General features: G+C 46.3%; 1 pseudogene; it reads right to left on the reverse strand.

Annotated features, from left to right (window-relative positions):
• Nucleotides 1-321: 321 nt before the first annotated feature.
• LOC134342229 (probable G-protein coupled receptor 139) lies at nucleotides 322-10580 on the reverse strand (annotated as a pseudogene).
• Between the last annotated feature and the right edge of the window lie 7252 nt (nucleotides 10581-17832).

A 17832-nucleotide genomic window follows, 5' to 3' on the forward strand; every position in this document is an offset into this window, starting at 1 on the left:
TTCGATTAGCCAAGCAGTACCTGAATAGCGCGACAAGGTCGGACTGAGGTTGGTGGGTGTGAATGGAAGAGATTGACATATTCACAGACCAATGGATGGTCGGCATTCTGGAGTAGTTCTTTGACTGTTTGGGCCGCAGGGGTAGAGGGTCGTGAGGACGATGGTTTGCCGCCAACACCTAACCACCCCCCCCCCCCCACCCACACACACTACCCTAATGTCATCGGTCCATGAGACAAACCGCCCGGGATTTATAACTGACGGTGAGATTGATGTGCTGGAGCCCGGAATGGAGAAACTTCGGTCGCCTGTGGCTTGTGCTCAGGACGTGACTTTATTAATGAACTGAAGCATCGAGGTGACCGGATATTTCACGGCACTGATCACCTGCTCCCTGAATTTCGACTGTGTGACCGCGTAAATAAAGGTGTTCGTGCAGCAGCTGATATCCCTCAGGAAATTCCCGACGGAGGGAAAGATCATTTCAGAATAATTGGAATCGAATCCTTTTCCTGAAACCAGATAGTATATGACATGTACAGTGTACGTCATCCACAGGAGGATGAAGCTGCCGGAGAGGGTGAAGAGTAAAACCACAGACCTTCTCCTGCTCTCCATCTCCGGGTCACTGCGGTTCTCCCCCTTGCTCTGACCTCTCAGCCCGTTACGGACCCGACTGGCCCGTAAAATGTGTCTGACTGTCAGAGCGTTGAGCAGGAGGATCCCAGCATAAGGTAGTAATGGAGTTATAAATGTATCAAGCCAGTCATATCCTACCCACCCGGGGTCAGTGAAGTAATTGTCCAAGGTAATACAGAACCACTCTGTATTGTCGATGATCACCCAGTGTTTCCACGTGAAATACCGCGGAACGTTTTTCAGACAGCACAGTACACCGGTTGTTGTTAGAACCACAACCGCAGTTTTCCCGGTGCAATATTTTGTTTTCAGCTTCGTGCAGCAAATAATGACAAACCGATCAAAGGTGAAAGTGAGGGTGAACCAGACGGAGCAGTCACTGGCTGTGTACATCAGTACATCGACAACCCGGCACACAGGGTTTATATTCACAAAACTCCACGTGAAGTTAAGCCCAATGATTTGGATCAAAATGACGTCGCTGACAATGGTCAGTAGATCCGCCGTTGCCATGGCTACCAGGTAGTGAGTGATGCAGGTAGAAAGGCCACACTTTCTCCGGGACAGGATTACAATGGTCACAAAATTCACTAGAGAGAGAGTGAATGTGAGAGTGAGAGCGGAAGAGTGAGAGAAGGAAGAACACATTACCCTGAGCACATTCTCCGGGACGTAACACCGGATCGAGATTCAGCTAAAGATCAGGGGCTAGAATCTTTAAAAGGTGGAAATCAGACACGGGTTACAGTGTCGCTGACCTGCCTTTTTCAATATGAAGATAAGACGACCTGAGGAATCGTCGGTGAGAAAAACGAGCAGCATGAACAGCAAAGATCTGTGGTCATCCCGATTCCAGTCGGTGATGGGGCCGGTTTCACTGATTTAACCGTAGCTGACCAGGCCTCTGGAAACTCTGCATCTGGTGGGGCGGATAAAGGACACAGACGGGACCAACACAGACAAATTACAGGAGGGGCTGGCACGTCAGGCTGCATCCACGGAATCGGACTAACTCTCGTTTCTAGCCAAGACCGTCTTCAGGCCGAAGCCGTGCTCCAGTTTACGACGTATCTCAGAGCGAACGTAGCGACAAGGTAGTAACCAGGGACTGAGTGGCTCTGTCAATGGATTTATTCTGGACACGGGTTCAGGTATCAGACCCAATTATTGCCCAACAGGCAGTAGAATCAGACTCTAAAGTCCCCACAGGGAGACGTGAAGCACGGGACGAGGGTTCAGAAACAGTGTCTTAAGCGGCCAGTGAGTGAGTGGGCCAGTGAAGGCGTGGAGCATTGAGGGTTTGACTGGAGAGGCTTCGACGACTAGAGGCGGAGGACGAGCTTGTTCCAATTGGTTTTGACAATGTCTCCTGAGACGATGATGTGCCTCTCATGTGAGATGTGGCAGTCTTGGGGGAATGCCCCTCTCCCGCAGAGTCACATCTGCCAGAAGTGCATACGGCTGGGCGATCTGGATGACCGTGTAAGGAATCTGGAGCAGCAGCTGGATGACCTTCGACTCATCCGGGAGAATGAGGCAGTCATAGATCTGAGCCACAAGGAGTTACTCACACCTAGGCTGCCGGAAGCAGGACGTTGGGTGACAGTCAGAGGGGGGAAAACGAAGGTGAGCAGCCAGGTAGTGCAGAGTACCCCTGTAGCCATTGTCCTGAATAATAAGTTTACCGTCCTGGATAGAGGACGACCGACCAGGTGTGAGCCACGGTGGCGCTGAGTCTGAACCTGACCCGGTGGTGCAGAAGGGTGAGAGGGAGAAGAGGAGACCTTTTGTCATTGCAGACTCTACAGTCAGGGGAGCAAACAGGAGATTTTGTGGAAGTGAGAAGGACACCTGCATGGTTTGTTGCCTCCCGGGTGCCAGGGTCCGGGATACCTCTCACTGGGTACACGACATCCTGGTACGAGAGGGAAATCAACCAGAAGTCGTGATACATGTTGGCACCAAAGACATAGTCAGGAAGAGGGATGATGTCCTGAAGAGTGAGTTTTGGGAACTAGACTGAAGGTTGAAGAACAGGACCTCAAGGGTGAAGTTCTCAGGAATTCTGCCAGTACTACGTGACAGTCATGGTAAGAACTGGAGGAGATGGCAGTTGAATGCGTGGCTAAGGAGTTGGTGCAGGGAGCAGGGTTTTAGATTTTTGGACCATTGGGATCTCTTCTGGCGAAGGTGGGACCTGTACCGGTTGGATGGTTTGCACCTGACCTCGAGGGGAAATAATCCTTGCAGGTGGATTTACTAGCATGCTTCGGGAGGGTTTAAACTAATTTGCAAGGCGGATAGGATCCGGAGAGATAGAGCAGTGAAAGAAGTGCATCGCGTAAAGCCAGATCTAACATATAGAGTGTCACAGTATGTTGACAGACCAACTAGGGGAATGCCGTACTGGATCTAGTATTAGGTAATGAACCGGGTCAGGTCACAGATATCTCAGTGGGTGAGCATCTGGAGGGCCATGACCACCGCTCCCTGCCCTTTAGCATTACCATGGAAAAGGATAGAATCAGAGAGGACAAGAAAATGTTTAATTTGGGAAGGGCAAATTATAAGGCTAGAACTTCAGGGTGTGAATTGGGATGATGTTTTTGCAGGGAAATGTACTATGGACATGTGGTCCATGTCTAAGGATCTCTTGCAGGAGGTTAAGGATACATTTGTCCCGGTGAGGAAGAGAAAGAATGGTAGAGTGAAGGAACTATGGGTGACAAGTGAGGTGGAAAATATAGTCATGTACAAGAAGGCAGCATACATGAGGTTTAGGAAGGACGGATGAGATGGGTCTTTTGAGGAATATAGGGTGGCAAGAAAGGAGCTTAAGAAGGGGCTGAGTAGAGCAAGAAGGGGGCATGAGAAGGCCTTGGCGAGTAGGGTAAAGGAACCCCACAAGGCATTCTTCAATGATGTGAAAAACAAAAGGATGACAGGAGTGAAGTTAGGACAGAGTAGAGATAAAGGTGGAAAGTGCATGTTATCTATATGGATTTTAGTAAGGCATTCGACAAGGTTCCACATGGTGGGCTTATTTAGAAAGTCAGAAGGCATGGGATCCAGGGAAGTTTGGTCAGGTGGATTCAGAATTGGCTCGCCTGCAGAAGGTAGAGGGTGGCGGTGGAGGGAGTACATTCGGACCGGAGGATTGTGACTAGTGGTGTCCCACAAGAATCCGTTTTGAGACCTCTACTTTTCGTGATTTTTATTAACGGCCTAGATGTGGGGGTAGAAGGGTGGAATGGCAAATTTGCAGACGACACAAAGGTTGGTGGTGCTGTGGATTGTCGCAGATTGCAGAGAGACATTGATAGGATGCAGAAGTGGGCTGAGAAGTGGCAGATCGAGTTCAACCCGGAGAAGTGTGAGGTGGTACACTTTGGAAGGGCAAACTCCAAGGCGGAGTGCAAAGTAAATGGCAAGATACTTGGCAGTGTGGAGGAACAGAGGGATCTGGCGGTACATGTCCACAGATCCCTGAAAGTTGCTTCACAGGTTGATAGGGTAGTTAAGAAAGCTTATGGGTTGTTAGCTTTCATAAGTCGAGGGACAGAGTTTACGAGTCGTGAGGTAATGATGCATTTACATATAACTCTCGATAGGCCACACTTGGAGTATTGTGTCCAGTTCTGGTTGCCTCACTATAGGAAGGATGTAGAAGCATTGGAAAGGGTACAAAGGAGCTTCACCAGGATGCTGCTTTATCTGGAGAGTTTGCATTATGATCAGAGATTAAGGGAGCTATGGGTTTACTCTTTGGAGAGGAGGATGACAGGAGACCTGATAAAGGTGTACAAGATAATAAGAGGAATAGATAGAGTGGATAGCCAGCGCCTCTTCCCCAGGGCACCACTGCTCAATACAAGAGGACGCAGCTTTAAGGTAAGGGGTGGGAAGTTCAAGGGGGATATTAGAGGAAGGTTTTTTACTCAGAGAGTAGTTGGTGCGTGGAATGCACTGTCTGAGTCAGTGGTGGAGGCAGGTACACTAATGAAATTGAAGAGACTACTGGACAGGTATGTGGAGGAATTTAAGGTGGGGGGTTAGATGGGAGGCAGGGTTTAAGGGTCGACATAACATACTGGGCCGAAGGGCCTGTACTGTGTTGTACTATTCTATGTTCTCTGTCAAAAATGTAAAACTCTCCCAGTCACCCTTGCCATAGAGCCCCATGTCCCCATCATTGGAGAGAGTCACATCAAAAGACGCCCTGTCTCACCTTCCGGGAGAGCAGCACTTGGACAACCCTGGATATGGTGTCACTAAAAGCGAGAACATCGTCCGAGTCCATTCCATGTCTCCATAAGTCAGAGGAGAGACAGAGATTCAGTTTCGTCTGTCATTAAATATGAAAAATCAGAAAGTTGAATAGACAGGATCGGTATCACTGATGGATATTTGTACAACGATCAGAAAATTGGCAGAGTGTAAAATGGTCATAAACAGATTGACAGCGGTTAGCACACAGAAATACCAAGCATGAATTGCTCTGCTCACTCACCAGGAACTCCAATGACGGCGATGATCACGTACAATATTTTCTCCACACTCACGTACCTGTCCAACATTGTAGACATTTTCTCTGTACAGTGATTTGTGCCCCTGCGCTACAGACGATCTCTCGGAATGGAATGTTGAGGCCGCACATGCCTGAGGCTTTAAATACCCTTCAGCGACTCCAGAGGGAGAGATTTCAACAGATTTTAAAATAGTGTTTGAGATTATTTACGCACTAATTACGTCAGATAATCCCCAGAGTGACAGATTTAAGTAGTTGCGTGAATTAATTTTAGAACATTCGTGAGGCTTAATTTGTCCAAACAAAGGTGACTGAACCTTCGCGGTGACCTGCTGATTAAATGTGCTTCCAATGTAAATATGCACTTCAAAAGAAACAATTCCCAGACACAGAATATTGGAATAAATTAGGTCATTTACGGAGAGCTGCCGAGGCAGATTAGAAAGTGTTGCGTTGTGTGTGTGTGTGTGTGTGTGTGTGTGTGTGTGTGTGTGTGTGTGTATGTGTGTGTGTGTGTGAGCGTGCGTGTGTGTGTGTGTGTGTGTGTGTGTGTGTGTGATTGCGTGTGGGTCCGTGTGCTTTATTTTATGTGTCTCTGTGACTGTATCTGTGTGTCAGAGACCAGCTAGCAGACAGCTGTCGTTTTATTTTTATCTCCAGGGCCAGACTTACACAAACGCGTTGCTCAGGGGCTCTCTGCATTTGCCCTATCTGCATAACACTTATCACTCCGTATATCTCAATGAAATGTCCTATCGTGTTTTAAAACTCAAGTCCCAGCAAACGTACTGTAAATTTTCTCTTCACTCATTCAAATTTATTTCCCTACTATTGCAATTTTCTATTTTTCACGAGGAAGGAAGGTTGTCTAACACACAAATATTAAGCAAAAGTATTAATATTAGCTCAAGAGTGTTGTCATTCTTATGTCTAATCATACGCTAACATATATTATCCTTTCCTGGAGACTTTCGCCCTGCATTAAAGGTGTGTGTGGCCTCCGTCGGTCGTGGTCGACCATCGGTACTGCGCCACTTGTAGTCACTGGACAGTGGCCTCTTCAGGGCGCAAGCCAGAGCAGAGTTGGTATGGAGATCCGTCCGTCGCCCATGCAGTGGGATCCGCCTCTCCAGGCTGATGACAGATCCAAAGGAACGACGAAAGTCGGTACAGTTTGGTGCCAGTAGCGTCGCAGGAGTTGCCGTGCCGGTGCTGGGTACAGCAGCTAGCCGCCTTCGGGACTCCGACTCCGGATTTTTCCTCGGGTGTTACTCCCAAAGCCTTTCCCGTGAGCAGGTATAGCCGCAAGGCAGCGGAGGTTTGAAATCGGAGATTTCCCTCTCCTAGCTGAGCTACCATCCTTGGGAAACGAGCCCCATCTGCCCGGAGCAACTGGTTTTAAGGCGCTAGTGTCCCGCCTTTGCCCCTTCTTCTGTCAGTGAGATCAGCTCTGCCGGGCATAAGTACTATGCCACACGTGAAGGCCAGTATTTAGACTTGGTTTTCAGAGGTTGTTTGCGATGCAGGTCATGAAGAACACTTGTTTAGCAGTGGGAGCTCGTCCCCACTACCACCCTTGACTACCGGCCATGACTACCTTGGAGCCATTAATGATGACCCTCCTAAATTCACACATAGATAATTCAACATTACTGATACTATCATTGCTACACCCGACTTCCAACACATCAGTGTTCTCACTGAGAACCTTATCCCTACATTTTAACGTCTTCACTTAAATGATCCTGTTTATGAATCGCGTCAAATGACCCGGGTAGCACTTCACTGTTTGAGTAACAATCATTTTACCTTCATCAATCAATACTGAAATATCAGTGCCGTTACGAATCGTACCCCACATTTCCTTTAATCACTCCCCAAACATCTCTAAGTTTAACATCCCTTCTAGAATAAAATCAATATGCCCTCCAGTAAACGCTTTTCTCAATCCTCAACACTTTCCTCACCACTGCCTGTAGCCTTTTTTATTTTTGATAAGGTCACTCGGAGGTAGACACTTCTTAACTTGCCTTAACTCTTTATTTCTCTCCCTAACTGATTCTGTGCACTCTACAGCCCACCATAGTGGAGCCTTTCTCCCATGAATGCACTTTTAACTGGAATCACCTTCAATTCAGTCGGATGAATAATGTGACATTATTTCATTGCAAAAATCGACATCAGACTCAGTATTCAGCCCTGACCGACTTTCATCACATAAAACATTAAACTCCTCCCAATTTGCTTCAACAAAAAAAAATCACGTCCTCAAAGTGGCATCTTGTCCCTGATATAAATCTAAACAACAGCTTGTAAAGACAGCAAAATGTCACTCCACAATGTCTCATCACTCATAACGTCCAGCATACTCACGAGAGCCGATATGTTCAAAACTAAAGCTAAATCTCTAGCTGTATCAGAATTATTATGAATATTGAATTTCGTGGTGAGAGCAAGGATTCCTGAATACGTGTAACATCGGGAGGATTTCACAAGTCAGATATAGTCTTTTTTTAGTGTATGGACATTGGAAATCATGCTTCTCCGATATTAATCCCATAATGTCGACTGGGATACAGACACCGCACGCATTAGAGCTTCGTTTAGTTTCCCACATAACATCAGTTATACCGAGATGCTTTTCTGTAGGTTTCGAAAGGCTTTCAATTTCCACAGTCTGATGTGACGACTGAGCAGCACAATCCATCACATCCTTTGTGAACATCACAAACTTCATTTGATCCTGCTGTAAAGTATCGTTAGTAAGAGAACTGTCATGCCGACTTATATCCATTGATCTCACAGTCTCCTATCTGACTGGGAACACTTTATCAACGTTTGGTTTAACTGTGTACAGGATCACTCTCCCTGACCGATGTTCATATGAACTAATCATCGTATATATGACGACAGACATCTCAGGTAGTGATAAGAGGGTACAAAAGTGGATCTGAGCTACGATAGACACGGGTGAAAATCTGCCCGAATCTCAGCCCATCCACTTCTGCTCCCTCGCCATTGTGGAGTTCAGCGATTTTCTGCAGTCGGTGGTCGCCAGCCCGCGGTTAATCTGTTCCGGCGATGTTTGTGGTGGCTAAGGAACAGTTTTGAGGCGCGAACGAAGAGCAAAGACTTTGTGACTACAACTCCCAGAAGGCTACGCGCCTCCCCACCCCACAATCCCAGTTCAACAGCGGCTGCTGATTGAGCGCGATGCTTGACGGAAGTTGTAGTTCCTATGCAAAATGTGCGACCATCTTGCGCCGTGCTGGACAGGAGTTGCAGTGCATTTAGAATCGCGTTGTCAAGTTCCTGAAAAATGAACAACCTGTGTCATTTGTCGTATTTTGCTTAATCACGTGGTCAGCTTTTAAATATTTAATTATCAGGGAAAGTACCGGTTGCCCACTCTATCTGTGCCTCTCATATCCCCACAAATTCTATCAGGCGCCCCGAGGCCTCTGTCACTCTAAAGAAAATCCAAAGGCTGTCCAATTTCTCGTTATCCAGGCAGCATCCTTGTAAACCTCATCTACTCACCGTCCAAAACCTCCACATCCTCTTAAATGCAACACTTCATGTCCGGTCAAACTAGAGATTTATAAAAGTGCAGCATAGCTACCTGACACTCGAACTCAGTTCCTCGACTACTAGTGACCAATCCCTATCATCCTGTGCAGCTACTTTCAGTAAGTTATGAACTCATATCCGAGGTTCCATCTGTAGATCAACGCTGTGCAACACACAGACCAATCTCGCAAGACGTCACGATACTGGCTAATCTCTTCCGGAGACTTCCAGCACAAAATACATCTTGTATATGATGAACTGAATGCAGTTTTTCAAGAGACTATTCAGGACAGGCAGTATCTATTGAAAGGAAGAGAGTGGACGGTTTGGAGTGGACGTTTTAGACGAGACCCTTCCATTTCAGCCCACCACCTCCCTGTCGACCACCAAAATAGTGCCACTCGCCTGCGTTTCTCCCGCCTCCCCTCGGGCAAGAATTTGCTTGAATCTACATCCCAGTCACGTGGGCACAGAGCTGAAGGTCCTTTGTCCTGCTGTAAGTGCCGATGACCAACCATTTCCTCTCCTGAACGGATCCACTAAAGAGATAGTGTTTGGTCTCTTAAAGAGCAGTAAGGTGGCTCATACCCAGCAGCCTGGCGGGACACATCGCAGATTAGTGAGAGAGGCAAGAGAAGAGATAACTGGCGACTTGACCGGTATATTTGTGTTATCTCCAGCCAGGCACAAGATCCCAGAAAAGTGATGATAAATGATATTCTATTATTTAAGAAAGAGAACGGACAATCCTGGCAAATATAGACTCACGTCAGAGGTAGGGAAATTACTGGAGACGATTCTTAGGGATAGAAGGTAGATGTATCGATCACCACACATACAAACAGAATGCCTGGCTCTTCCAAACTGTGCCGACCTGTTTTCCGTCCTAGCCCATTAACCTGCAGCAGGACTATAGCCTATCATACCCCTCCCATCCATCTATCTGTCCAAGTGTCTCCTAAATATTGCAATTTAACCTGCCTTCACCACTTCCTCTGGCAACTCATTCAACATTCACACTGCCCTCTGATTGAAGAAGTTCCCACCGATTGTCCCCTTAAACATTTCACTTTTTACCCTTAAAACATGGCCTCTTGTTCTAATTTCACCCATCCTGAGGGGAAAAAGCCTCAGTCAGGGTGAGTCGAAAGCTATTGAATCTTAATTTCTAGCTGCAGTCCTCAAATCCTGAAAATTATTAATTTTCAATTCTTGATATCTTCCCCGTAGGCAGGTGACCCACGCTGCACGCATTACTCCAAAATTGTCCACACTGACGTCCTCTGAAACTTCAACGTAACATTCCAATTCGTGTATGTTGTACTTTGATTAATGGAGGCCAATGTGGTAAAAGTTCTCTTTACTACCCTGCCGTGGAATTACGGAACTGTAGCCCCAGATCCTTCTTTTCTCTACGAGCACAATTCCCTGTCATTCCCAGTGTAAGACCTACCCTGGTCCTGCCTGGCAAAGTTCACCTCACAACTGTCTGCATGACACTCCATCTGCAAAGTGTTCAACCCATTTATCCAGCTGCTCCACTCATACCCCATGTTTTGATAACTACTTAGCTATCTTATCACACTCTGAATCTTGGTGTCATTTGTGAACCCAGTTTGAAATACTGCCATTGAAATACAAATACTTATGTATCCTGTACTTAGAATGTTTTCCAATAAGTTATCAACGAGTGATCTCAGGCTCACCGGCCTCGAATTCCCCGGCTTATCGTCAGAGACTTTTCTTTTAATATGGAAGCTAACACCTCGCACCTCACCCGTGGCTCAGATATCTTCGATACTTCTGGCAAGGCGCCCGCAATGTCTGAATTGACCACCCGCATGGGTCGAGGGGATATCTGTTTGAAACCGGATATTTATTCACCAAATTTATAGTATAGGACCATAAGATATAGAAGCAGAATTTGGACTTTTGCCCCGTCAACTCTCCTCCGATATTTCATCACGGCTGATACATTTACGCTCTCTCCCTCATCTTCATCCTTTTCTCTGTATCGCTTCAGTCCCTGACTAATCAAGAATATTTCAGCCTTTGCCTTAAATTGTAATAATGACCTGGCCTCCACTGCTGCTTATGAGGCCTTTCCATTGCTTTAGAAAGTCTCAAAATTACCGTCTTGCTTTTTTAATGTTCTTGTCTCCTTGAAATGAATGCTAACATCGAATTTGTCTTGCTCACCAGACGTGAACAGCAACCTTTCAGGAATTCTGCACAAGGACTCACAAGTCCCTTTACGCATCAATGCTTGTATTGATCTACATTTAGAAACTACTCAACGAAGTGCATGTCCAGGGAGGGTGAGCAGCCAGAAGACTTGGAACATGCTGGACCCAACAACCAAGGTACAAAGAGGCAGGAGAACCTGAAAAAGGGATACGACTGTTTAGGAAAGAGCTAAGAACCATGACCTCAAGAATAGTAATCTAGGAATTTCACCCTATACCTCGCGACAGTCAATATTGGAATACAATGAGTTGGCAGACAATTGCGTAGCTAATGAATTGAAGCGGGGGAAGAGATTTTGATTTCTGGATCATTGGGACCTCTTTTTGGGCAGGTGTGACCTGAACAAAAAAGAACGAGTAACACAAGAATCCCAGTGGGACCGATATTCTTGTGGTGAGGATTACTAGAATTGCGGGGAGTGGTTGAAACTAATACAGCAGGGGGATGTGAACCAGTATGACAAAGTTAAGGATGACTCTGTAGGATTACAAGTAGATGATGGATGTAACATGAATGCAAGCAAGGACATGCCAACAATTTGGTACAAGTGCAGGCAGATCAAAGAGTTAAATTGTACACCAAAGGCAGAATTCAAAAGGGCGTGGAATACAGGAGTGAAGGCCCGTAATATTTAGAATAAGGTGGACGAAATCATGGCCCAATTAGAGACTGGTTGATATGACGTTGTGGGCATCACTGAGTCATGGCTGAATGAAGGCTATAGTTGGGGCTCAACATTAAGGGATATGCTTTGTACAGCAAGCAGAGACCGGACGACTTTAGCAGTGGCATTTCTCTGGTGGTAAGAGATTGAATTACATTTTTCGAAGTGGGTGACATTGGGCAGAAAATTTAGTATCTTTGTGGATGGAGTTAAGGAACTGCAAGAGTGAAAAAAAAAACATCATTATCGGAATCATATATAGGTCTCCAGATAATAGCTAAGATGTGAGGTCGAGATTGCAAAGGGAGCTGAAAATGTCATGAAATGAGGGTAATGTCAGAAATGTAAAGGAAGCTTCGACATGGAAGGGGATTGTTGAAATCAGGTTGGTGTCGAATCGCAAGACAGCGAATTTATTGAATGCCTACAAAATTCTTTTTTAGGGCAGCGTTAGCGTACTCGAGGAAAGGTTATCTTTTGTTAGGTGTTGCGTAATAACCAAGATCTTATCAGGGAGCTGAATGAGACGGCACACTTAGCAGGCAGGAATCATAATATGACAGAAATGATACTGCAATTTGAGAACGTGGAGTTTCACAACACGTTGGGTGAAGTGACATTTTTATATGAGACGATGGAAAGGGTCCACATCTGAAGAACACTTACTATGAAGTATTAGATGTTTAATATTAAATGGTTTGTTGAGAGTGAATGCATTGACAATCGAATACAGATTGTACCCAAGGGCGTCGGTTCAGTTTGTGAGGAATATTTCACAGGGAGAGCATTAGGAAGCCATCGAGAAACCTCCCAATGGCAGTGGGTCTTTTAACCAGGAGTCCATGATGCCCACAATTTCATATCTGCCACCTCTGAGTTCACTACAAGACCGTACAAGTCTTTTGCAATCTGCGTGCATCACCTTTAGCTTTGTATTTATCACCCTTTCCGATTTTATCCCGCTGTTGCTCTGCAACTCGACGCACTCACTGCAATTTTGCCCTGTCATTTGCCCGTGTTTCCTCACAGTCTCACTACAGCCTGCCACTGCTTGTGTCCCAACGGCCATATCCACTGCCTTATCACGGAGTTTCCGATTTTCCTGTCAAATCAGATTAATTCCTCCCTTTTAACAATGGGGGGAGGCAAGATGCGAAAATTTTAGGCTTGTTACCCTGACATCAGTGGTTGGGAAGATGTTGGATTCCATTATTAATGGGGATCTTTCGGTGTACTTAGAATCACATGATAAAACATGCCACAGACAGCATGGTTTCCATAAGGGGAAGTTTAGCCTGACAAACCTGTTAGATTTTTTTGAGGAAATCAGATGTAGGATAGACGGTGGATAGTCCATAGTTGTTTTCCTGGATTTTCGGAAGGCCCTTCAGCCGGTGCTGCACATGAGACTGTTTTACGAGATAAGATTCCCTGGCATTACCGCAGCGTCCCGACAGCATGAACACCCACCCGGTACAGTAGCGCCTCTAATTCATTTGTCATTTCGTATCCACTTACCCTTGCTTTCCAGCAACGAGCTAACTTCCTGCATTGCGCCTTTGTCTGTGGGAAACTATCGAGAAAATTACATTCCCGTCATTACGAGCCCGGCTTGCCAACCCGAGGCCAAGTACGTTACAGACACCATCAGCCCAGACAGAAAGCGCAAGTTCGATCACCACTTCGGGCAACTAAAGAAACAAGCTGTAACAGAGAATAAAATGAAATACGAGCTCAAAGAAAGCCAGAATATCAATGAAGATTTCAAAAGCTTTTCTGGATTCAGAATCGATAAGAGAGAGGCGAAAGCGGACTGTAGATTATTCTAAGTGATGCTGGAGAAATAGTAATGGGGAGAAGCAGTAGATATAGTGAATATGGATTTCAGCAAGGCATTTGGCAAGGTACCCCATGCACGGCTAATTGAGATAGTACGGATCGAGGGATCCGAGGTACATTGCTTTGTGGATCCAGTCTGGCTTGCCCACTGAAGACAAAGAGTGGTTGTAAACGGGTTATATTCTACATGGAAGTCGGTGACCAGTGATATGTCTTAGGGATCTGCTGTGGGACCCCTACACCTCGTGATTTTTGTAAATAGCCTGGATGAAGAAGTGGAGGGATAGGTTCGTAAATTTGCTAATGAAACAGAGTTTGGGGTGTGGTGGAAAGTTTGGAGGGCTGTCAAATGTTAAATCGGAGCATTGGTAGGATGCAAAACTGGGCTGAGAAATAGCAGATGGGATTTAACCCAGATAGGTATGACGTAGTTCATTTTGGTCGGTCAAACATAATGGCAGAGTATAGTTTAACGTTAAGACTCATGGTAGTGTGGAGGACAAGAGGGGTTTGTGGGTCCGAGTCAAAACTGTTGTGAAGACTGATTGCCATTCAGAAAACATACGGCGCATTAGCCTTCATCAATCGTGGGGTTGAGCTGAGGAGCTGAGAGTTCATGTTGCAACTATATAGGTCACTGGTCACACCTCACTTGGAGTACTGTGCTCAGTTCTGGTTGCCTCACTATAGGATGAATCTGGAAACCATAGAAAGCGTGCAGAGGAGATTGACAAGGATGTTGCCTGGATTGGGGAGCCTGCAGTATGAAAATAGTTTGAGTGAACTCGGACTTTTCTCCTTGGAGTGACGGAGGGGGAGAGGTGACCTGATAGACGTAAGAGCATAATGAGAAGCATTGATTGTGTGGATAGTCAGAGGCTTTTTTCCCAGGGCTGGAATGGCCAGCACGAGAGGGCATAGGTTTAAGATGCTTGGCAGTAGGTACAGAGGAAATGTCAGGGGTAAGATCTTTACGCACGGAGTGTCGAGTGCGTGTAATGGGCTGCCGACGACGGTGGTGATGCAGATACGATAGGGTCTTTTAAGAGACTACTGGACAGGTGCATGAAGCTGGGAGAAACAGAGGGCTATGGGTAACCCGAGGTAATTTCTAAGATAAGGACATATTCGGCACAGCTTTGGGGGCTGAAGCACATATACTGTGCAATAGTTTGATTTTTCTCTCTCTATGTTTCTAAGCTACATGGCGGAGGAACTAAGTACGATCGCCGTGTCAGTCTTCAAACGTGAAGAAACCGGGACTTTGCCCCACATTCAAGAGATTCAGTGGGCACAGGTGAGGACTGATGTCAGTAAGTAAGAAGACGTTGTTGGGGATGCCGAAACTCCCCAACGGGAGTAAATCACCTGGACCAATTTGCTGCTCTCCAGAGTTCGGAGGGAGGAGAGGAATAGTCGTGAGTTTTTCAGAAACACTGCAGTCATGGAGACGCCTAAGGGATTGGAAATTGGTAAATGTGATCCCTTGCCTAAGAAGCTGGGGAACTAATGAGCATTTAACCTGACCGACGTGATTGATAACATGTTTGAGTCATTATTCAGGGTAAAATTCTGTTGTCAGGAAAGAGCAGAGGACGGAACCCAATGCACTGTTACCATACAGGGGTTGGACATTGTCTACTAGAACCTACGGCAGCCGTTCACAACGGTCCTTCCTATTGTAGGAGCAGGCTGAAGAGATTGGCTTCTGTCTGTCACCTCGTCGTCAGTAAGAGAAGCCAACATTTACTGTAGCCCCTCTGGTTCTTTTGTCGCCCGGCTCACAGTCACAGTGATCTACGACTGTCTACCCTTCGGCTGTCTCACCAAGGTGATCTGACACCCCGTTCGGGATAGGGGAGAAGATAATGAACTCGGGACTCCGTATCCTCCAGTTACCTGCCACAGTTGCCCCCCATCTCACTCAGACCTAATTCATGAACCTTTCTAGAGGTTTTCAGAGTCACCAGCGGGACGCCAGCCCGCCTTCCGTCTGCGCGCGTTGCAGCTTGTAGGACTCAGCGTCAATTTCAACACTTCCAACAAACCGTTTTCTTCTATTTCAGCCAGCATCGGACAGAGTCCGGTAGAGTTCCCTTGAATACAATTTCTTTCTCCCTACATGCCCTGCAGGAAGAGTTGGATATTCACAACACCGCTCATCTACCGTCAGGTCTTTTCCACAGTCTGAACTGCCTTTCTCATCTTTCCTGCAACTCCAGTATCTCCCCGTATACCTGCTCTCGTTAAGCCATCACGCGGATCCTCCTTCTGCAGGACTGCCCTTTTATCCTATCACCCCGTCCAATCCCACTGTCACTTATTGGCTGCCGGAACGTTTAATCAGGTGAGTTAGGAATTGGATTCAACTGAAGAACGTGAAGAAAATAAAGTATCAGAGGGCCTGTATGGAAAGAGCGATGCTTAGCGGCACGGGAAGTGTCACCAATAGGGGACAGAGAGTGGGAGATCAGACATGGATTAAATCTCCGTGAGTTATTAAACAGGGCGAAAGGAAAAGCATATGAACTGGGCTGACGATTTGGCTTTGGATGGTCACGTGAGATCTCTGCAGTGCACTATGTGCGATTCAGGCTGACAACAGAAGACCAGGACGAACAGGATTTAGACATAAAGGATAAGCGAGAGTTTAGAATGCATCAATTGGAAATTATGCTGGAGAGGTTGGAATGAGGACCACCGAATTGGCAAATGAGTGCATGCATCTTCACTGTGAAGGACAACTTGGCAAAAATTCAAGCCGAGTGTGCCGGTCAGACTACCAAGTCACCTCCATTTTGCAAAACGGCCGGGAGAGAAGGCCCTCCGTCCCATTTTATACTGATCGCACCAGAGAACCAACTTTACCCCTAGGTGTGTCGTCTACCACATGCAAAGAGTCACAAAGAAGATGTAATGATTGAAGGGAGCATTCTGCTTCATGAGCGTTTGAAATCATTTGCCTCGCTTAGGATATCCCTACGAAGCTTCCCGGCGAACATATCCACACTTGGGAAACGAGCTATAAATACCTGAAAGATGCAAATACCGTCGAAATGGGAACAGGGCACTTCCGATACACCACTCCTCCTCTCCTGACCCTGCTCTGCCATTCCATCACGTGAGATCCCCTTACGGTTCCGATCACTCGAAACCCACCCTTGAGAACAGTGACACATTCCCCTGCAGTCCCTACACCTCCTCCCTCATTAGCATCCCTGGACATAGACAACACTGCCATCCAAAACGGGCGTTGAACAATATATGCTCATAAACCACTAAACCACTCATTCTCCCAGGTTCCCAGCATTCACTCCTCCTGGTGTGGTATCAGATTCAGATTCAGATCAATCGACTTATCATTCGCTGACTCCCTTTTGCCAATCCTGACTCATGTTTCCGCACAGAATTCCAATCCACTTGTCAGGAACGATTTCCCCTGAGAGGACGCAATCTGAGTTCATCCTATTTCATTGTGTGCCATTCAGTACCCCCAAAACTGGTCCTTGATAGCTGATACCTAAAGCGTACTGATGTGCAGAATTTCCCAACCTCATGGAAAACATTACTCCGTGCTGAGAGATCTCCGGACCTTAACATCCCACAGCTGGGCCGCTGCCAGTTCTTCCTCCCGCACTCGAACTCGTAACCGGCTTCGATAGCTGAGACACTGATAAAGAAGTAATCATCAACGCGTACAACAGGGCTGGATATTCTCACTTCTCACCCACCTGTCGGGTCAAAGATAACAAAAAAAATCAACAAATAGAAAACATGCAGCCAGTCTGAAGGACTATTTCATTGAGCTTTTACAGGCAACTTGAATGGTCCCCGGTATAACAAGATGGACACTTGACCTCACACTGTAACTCGATGTGACGTTATACCATATGACTACCTGCACCCCACTTTCTCTGTGACCATAATGCTTTGTTACACTGTGTTAATGTCCTGCCTCGACTAATAAATACAAGCATTCCATTTGACTTCTTCACCGCCCTATCAGTCGTTGCAGCCACATTCAGGGAGCGATGAACTTGGACTCCAAGATGCCTCTGTCCATCAACACTCTTAAGGGTCTTACATTTAACAGTGTACCCGCTCTTTACACTTGACCTACCAGGATGCCAAGATGACCGTCACAACTCAAATCTCACTGAGTTTTTTTCTAGTCCTGTTGAATTTATTGCCAAGTGCACAGGTCCAGGTACTGAGAAACACCAAGTTGCAGCAGCATCACGGGCAAGTACATTCAGATAAGACAGAGAACATAAGTTATGCAATTCTCTGTCATTATCAATATAGAGTTATATGTTTTGTGTTAACAATAGACTTGGAAATATTA

This window comes from Mobula hypostoma, unplaced genomic scaffold, assembly GCF_963921235.1.
Source record: "Mobula hypostoma unplaced genomic scaffold, sMobHyp1.1 scaffold_133, whole genome shotgun sequence".
In the NCBI taxonomy this organism is placed as follows: Eukaryota; Metazoa; Chordata; class Chondrichthyes; order Myliobatiformes; family Myliobatidae; genus Mobula; species Mobula hypostoma.